Consider the following 7,500-nt stretch of genomic DNA (forward strand, 5'->3'; position numbering starts at 1 on the left):
ACATATGTTTATTTACCACACACCGCCTGACCACACCTCCTACAGTGATGCTGCCACACACACACACACACATATTGCTGTAAGTGTGTGTAACTTGTCTAAGGCAATCTTCGGTAACACTTTATAATAACCCTCCGTAATAAACCATTTATGAAGCATTTGTTCATCGTTTGTTTATCATTTACAAATCGTTACCCCAACATTTACAAACCTTAGTAATGTATTTGTAAATGAGTAGTAATGTATTTATGAACCTGTTTTCTAATGATCTATAAGAGTTTTTTATAAGGACATTAGTTAGCAATTTATAAATGAGTATTAATGTATTTACAAACATTTTTCAAATGCTTTTCTAATGATCTATAATATCATATATAAGGACATGAGTAAGCTGTTTTGAAATGAGTACAGATGTGTTTATGAACATGTTTCAAATGATTTTCTAACGATCTAAAAGATCATTTATAAGGACATTAGTAAGCTATTTGTAAACGAGTAGTCATGTGTGTATGAACATTTTTCAAACCATTTTCTAATTATTTATAAGATCATCAATAAGGTATATAATAATGGTCTGCTCACATTTTGTAAATAATTTACAAATGATTAAGCAAGCAAGTTTCAATGAGTTAGTAATGCTTCATAATATCCTTTATAAGGTATGTGCTGATGGTCTGCTCACCATTTATGAGTCATCATGAATAATCTTTGTCATGCATAAGCTATCGTCCAATTCATACGTGAAATAATATATGTGAGCACATGTAACACCTTAGTTTATGCTTAATATAGGTTTTTAGAAACCATTTACTTACCATTAGTAACGTGTTTCGCATGGGTTGATATGAAGTGGGCACTGTCTATACTTTATACGCATTTACAAATGGCCAGTAACTGAGGAACATACTATAGAAACCATTTACTAACCATTAGTAAAGTGTTTTGCATGGGTTAATATAAAGTTGCCACTGTCTATACTTTATAAGCATTTACAAAAGGCCCGTTACTGAGGAACATACACTATAGAAACCATTTACTTATCATTAGTAAAGTGTTATGCATGGGTTGATATAAAGTTGAGACTGTCTATACTTTATAAGCATTTACAAATGGCCTGTTACTGAGGGACATACCATTAGTCAACACTTCTGCAGCAACAACTCCAAAAATGACCTCAAACGTTAGATGGTTAAACATATCAATGGCAAAAACACACAACACAGCATCGAGGGAATGGAAAATTGGAAAACATTTATTTAAAAAACTACACTAACAATAAATTCACATTTAAACATGCATTCTAATATGCTAAACACAACAGCAACAATGGAACTTTAAATAAGAGGATCAGCTAGTTTTTTTTTGTATTTATTGCCAAAAGTTTGCCAGACTCTTTATATGCTTTTAATTTGGTTACAATGCTTTCGTCCCCCTCTATGGCATCCTTACACCTCTGTGTAAAACTAGAGAGCTCCTCCGTGGAGGAAGAGTCGGAAGAAGAGTCGGATGACGCGTCGGAGGAATCAGGCCCTGACTTGGATGAAGCGCTTGAGTCGGTTTTCTGCGACTGACTTTTCTTCGCCTCTGGTGGACTGCCCTTGTCCTTTTTTCTTGCTGCTACAAACAGACAATGACAGAGGATGATTAGTGGAAAATATAGGCATGTGGGTGGCACACTAGTAAGTGTGATGGTCTTTGGAAGATAGTTTTCTGAGTTCAAACTAGAACAGGTCGATGCAAACGTACGTGAGGAAATGACTAGTATGAAACCACTAGTGTCAATCAACAAAAACACGAAGAGAGTAATGCTAGCAGGAAAATACAATTATGCACTTACATCATCAGTAACGCATACGGCAACACAATGTTAACTTTATGTACTTAGCATTAGAGATTATAAGCACACGGTATTAGACCATGAGGGCACGTATGGGCTGGCACGAAAAGGTTTCAAGTTCCCAAGTGTATTGTCAAATATGGCAAATTGACTTACTCATAGCCAGTTGTTCCCTCAGGAAGTCGCTCTCAAATAGTCATGTCTTTCAGCATCTCCTGCTGCCAGTCCAATTTCTGCCTGGCCATCTCCAGCTCATGGCGCAGTCTAGTTGACGTCAATTGGGCATTAGGAGCGAGTGTGGTCCTAGCTAAATGTTTGGGGGAAAGAATACAACTTTTCAATAAAAATGTTCACACCGCTAATTTCCAATAATCAGGTTAATCATATGCAAATTCAGCGAGAAGGGAAATAGTTTTGTTAGTCTAAGGTTACTAGCTACGAAGTGTAACAGGTGGAACCAACCATAGGAAAGAGTTATATTAAATGAAATGTATTATTTAATTAAAGCTTCAAACAATTATTTCACACTGAAACACTTTCCACCCTGTTCATGACAATATTCTTAACACAGATACCTGTCCTACTCACCGGTGAGTTCTTCTAACTGAAACAAAAGGCACAATAACCAGAACACAAAATATCATTGCCCCGTACCAACATGCACTAAATCCACTGTGTGTTAATAACACTAGCAACATACATTCATAAAGCAATAAACTTATATACATAAATGCAACAAAAGAACGTTTTGTCCATTAAACACATTACCCAATCAAAATTCAATGTTTTTCACATTCACTATGCTGCTCGTTGCACTGTTCTGTTCAACGTTTAGTTCAAAATGGTTGAGTCACGGTCATCAAAGTTTTATGGAAATGTGGGAGGGAGGGAGAGAGAGAGAGAGATAGCAAGTGTGCTCCACGCACATCAGGGGCTGTAGTGGTGGAAACGGCTAGCTGTCCTCGTTCGTTGGCGTGGTGTAGTCTCCGATGTTGGCGACGAGCTAGTTTCTAAATATTAATACACTTTGCTAGCTAGCGAGGACATTCCACCTCACACTACAACGTGCTATACTTCTTAGCAGTAACACCGGGCGATCTTCAGAGCTGGTGATGTGAATTCTTGCTTCCTCCACACGGCCACTCTACCGTAGTTCATCCGTAACACGGACACTAACAGACCTAACAAACTTGGAGTTAAACTTGCAATTAACTGACTTATCCTACCGTCACTCTTTCTCAATCACATGTGAGTTATCCGGGCGCCGCCATCTTCTCTCTTAACATTCTCCGTCTGCCCCTTGTCCCGCCCTCTCCGCTCACTCCATTGGCCAGTGCACCAACTTTCCAGTCACTGATTGGCTGGACCTATGGTCAAGTTCTGTGGTGCTATTGGGTGTGGAACAGAGATTGATATCCCAAAGTTATCGCAGGGGCCAATGGAGAGAGCGGAGAGGGCGGGACAAGGGGCAAACGGAGAATGTAAGAGAGAAGATGGCGGCGCCCGGATAGCTCACATGTGATTGAGAAAGAGTGACGGTAGGATAAGTCAGTTAATTGCAAGTTTGGCTCGAAGTTTGTTAGGTCTGTTAGTGTCCGTGTTACGGATGTTACAGATGAACTACGGTAGAGTGGTCGTGTGGAGGAAGCAAGAATTTACATCACCAGCTCTGAAGATCGCCCGGTGTTACTGCTAAGAAGTATAGCACGTTGTAGTGTGAGGCGGAATGTCCTCGCTAGCTAGCAAAGTGTATTAATATTTAGAAACTAGCTCGTCGCCAACATCGGAGACTACACCACGCCAACGAACGAGGACAGCTAGCCGTTTCCACCACTACAGCCCCTGATGTGCGTGGAGCACGCTTGCTCTCTCTCTCTCTCTCTCTCTCTCTCTCTCTCTCTCTCTCCCTCCCTCCCTCCCTCCCTCCCTCCCTCTCCCACGCTACTGATTGATGTTGTGGTAAGTAATACCCTCCCCGTTGTGACTCCACATCGTCAATGAGCTGCAAAGTGTCCGGGACGGTAATATGCATCTTGGGAACATTTCCATACACTTTGATGACCGTGGCTCAACCATTTTGAACTAAACGTTGAACAGAACAGTGCAACGAACAGCATAGTGAATGTGAAAAACATTGAATTTTGATTGTGTAATGTGTTTAATGGACAAAACTTTCTTTTGTTGCATTTATGTATATAAGTTTATTGCATTTATGAATGTATGTTGCTAGTGTTATTAACACACAGTGGATTTAGTGCATGTTGGTACGGGGCAATGATATTTTGTGTTCTGGTTATTGTGCCTTGTTTCAGTTAGAAGAACTCACCGGTGAGTAGGACAGGTATCTGTGTTAAGAATATTGTCATGAACAGGGTGGAAAGTGTTTCAGTGTGAAATAATTGTTTGAAGCTTTAATTAAATAATACATTTCATTTAATATAACTTTTTCCTATGGTTGGTTCCACCTGTTACACTTCGTAGCTAGTAACCTTAGACTAACAAAACTATTTCCTTTCTCGCTGAATTTGCATATGATTAACCTGATTATTGGAAATTAGCGGTGTGAACATTTTTATTGAAAAGTTGTATTCTTTCCCCCAAACATTTAGCTAGGACCACACTCGCTCCTAATGCCCAATTGACGTCAACTAGACTGCGCCATGAGCTGGAGATGGCCAGGCAGAAATTGGACTGGCAGCAGGAGATGCTGAAAGACATGACTATTTGAGAGCGACTTCCTGAGGGAACAGCTGGCTATGAGTAAGTCAATTTGCCATATTTGACAATACACTTGGGAACTTGAAACCTTTTCGTGCCAGCCCATACGTGCCCTCATGGTCTAATACCGTGTGCTTATAATCTCTAATGCTAAGTACATAAAGTTAACATTGTGTTGCTGTATGCGTTACTGATGATGTAAGTGCACAATTGTATTTTCCTGCTAGCATTACTCTCTTCGTGTTTTTGTTGATTGACACTAGTGGTTTCATACTAGTCATTTCCTCACGTACGTTTGTATCAACCTGTTCTTGTTTGAACTCAGAAAACTATCTTCCAAAGACCATCACACTTACTAGTGTGCCACCCACATGCCTATATTTTCCACTAATCATCCTCTGTCATTGTCTGTTTGTAGCAGCAAGAAAAAAGGACAAGGGCAGTCCACCAGAGGCGAAGAAAAGTCAGTCGCAGAAAACCGACTCAAGCGCTTCATCCAAGTCAGGGCCTGATTCCTCCGACGCGTCATCCGACTCTTCCTCCACGGAGGAGCTCTCTAGTTTTACACAGAGGTGTAAGGATGCCATAGAGGGGGACGAAAGCATTGTAACCAAATTAAAAGCATATAAAGAGTCTGGCAAACTTTTGGCAATAAATAAAAAAAAAACTAGCTGATCCCCTTATTTAAAGTTCCATTGTTGCTGTTGTGTTTAGCATATTAGAATGCATGTTTAAATGTGAATGTATTGTTAGTGTAGTTTTTTAAATAAATGTTTTTCAATTTCCATTCCCTCGATGCTGTGTTGTGTGTTTTTGCCATTGATATGTTTAACAACCTAACGTTTGAGGTCATTTTTGGAGTTGTTGCTGCAGAAGTGTTGACTAATGGTATGTCCCTCAGTAACAGGCCATTTGTAAATGCTTATAAAGTATAGACAGTCTCAACTTTATATCAACCCATGCATAACACTTTACTAATGATAAGTAAATGGTTTCTATAGTGTATGTTCCTCAGTAACGGGCCTTTTGTAAATGCTTATAAAGTATAGACAGTGGCAACTTTATATTAACCCATGCAAAACACTTTACTAATGGTTAGTAAATGGTTTCTATAGTATGTTCCTCAGTTACTGGCCATTTGTAAATGCGTATAAAGTATAGACAGTGCCCACTTCATATCAACCCATGCGAAACACGTTACTAATGGTAAGTAAATGGTTTCTAAAAACCTATATTAAGCATAAACTAAGGTGTTACATGTGCTCACATATATTATTTCACGTATGAATTGGACGATAGCTTATGCATGACAAAGATTATTCATGATGACTCATAAATGGTGAGCAGACCATCAGCACATACCTTATAAAGGATATTATGAAGCATTACTAACTCATTGAAACTTGCTTGCTTAATCATTTGTAAATTATTTACAAAATGTGAGCAGACCATTATTATATACCTTATTGATGATCTTATAAATAATTAGAAAATGGTTTGAAAAATGTTCATACACACATGACTACTCGTTTACAAATAGCTTACTAATGTCCTTATAAATGATCTTTTAGATCGTTAGAAAATCATTTGAAACATGTTCATAAACACATCTGTACTCATTTCAAAACAGCTTACTCATGTCCTTATATATGATATTATAGATCATTAGAAAAGCATTTGAAAAATGTTTGTAAATACATTAATACTCATTTATAAATTGCTAACTAATGTCCTTATAAAAAACTCTTATAGATCATTAGAAAACAGGTTCATAAATACATTACTACTCATTTACAAATACATTACTAAGGTTTGTAAATGTTGGGGTAACGATTTGTAAATGATAAACAAACTATGAACAAATGCTTCATAAATGGTTTATTACGGAGGGTTATTATAAAGTGTTACCCAATCTTCTTGCTGTGCGTAGATGTGACTGTGTTTGTCTTTGTGTGTGTGTGTGTGTTTGTGTCAGTGGTGGAATGTAAAGAAGTTTTTGTACTTCTTTACTGTACTTAAATCAATTTGTACGTATCTGTACATTACATTAAATAATAGTGCATACTTTTGACTTTTACTTTGTTACATTTTGCAGCTATTTTCTATACTTTTCACTCCGCTAAATTTCTTAAATGTGTGTCGTTACTCGTTACATTTTATGAACACAGTTTCGCCAAAATGTTGCCTACACAAAACTATGGATTGCGTTAAACCAATGAGGTGGCTCTATCAGCTCCAATGATAGCAGAGTGCACGTTTGGCAGCAGCACTAGCGGTAGCCTTGCATGCTATCAAACATTCAACAGACAGCCTGACCAACTGCCTATTCTACACGGATCCAGAGGTAGCCTCGACTGAGCCCTCTGATATGAGCCACCCTTGGACTTATTTAACAAGAATGACTCCTGGAGGTTTCAGTGCGTTTCAGGTCTGCCTCAAAAAAAGGAGTTGCTAGCCTTCAAGAATTCGCCTTCAAATTTGAAGAAACATGTCGAGTTAAGCGGAGTTTTTGCTATGCTAAGTTAATGACCCTGACTTTGGCATACTATATACATTTAATTCAGTTACTGACATGATATAATACTGTAATCTAGCGAAATACATGTTGACATACAGCAATAGCATTAACATCAGCATAACACGTTTGTACCTTCATTATGTATTTAACATAATGGTAAGATAAAGTTGGTAGGTTAGCTATGTCAAGCTAGCGTGAAGATCTGCCTTTTTTATTGACTGGTTATTGCTTGGCATGAAAACTTAATGTCTAGTCTTGGGTTACACATTATTATGTTTTTTTCTTTTCTGCAATCAATAGAGCATAAAACTCTGCATTGACCAATTTTACCAATACATTTGTTTTTCATGTACCATGTTACCATTTGTTACAATTTAATACAAGATTTAAAGATATAACAAGTTGTCTTTATGGTTTGGCTTAATGA

General features: G+C 37.9%; 1 protein-coding gene across 1 annotated transcript in view; it reads right to left on the reverse strand.

Annotated features, from left to right (window-relative positions):
• Positions 1–7,500, reverse strand: part of LOC308365536 (WD repeat and FYVE domain-containing protein 2-like) — a 26,492-nt gene that overhangs the window by 5,455 nt on the left and 13,537 nt on the right. The window lies entirely within an intron of this gene.

Source organism: Sprattus sprattus (assembly GCF_963457725.1).
Source record: "Sprattus sprattus genome assembly, chromosome: 5".
Lineage (NCBI taxonomy): Eukaryota > Metazoa > Chordata > Actinopteri > Clupeiformes > Clupeidae > Sprattus > Sprattus sprattus.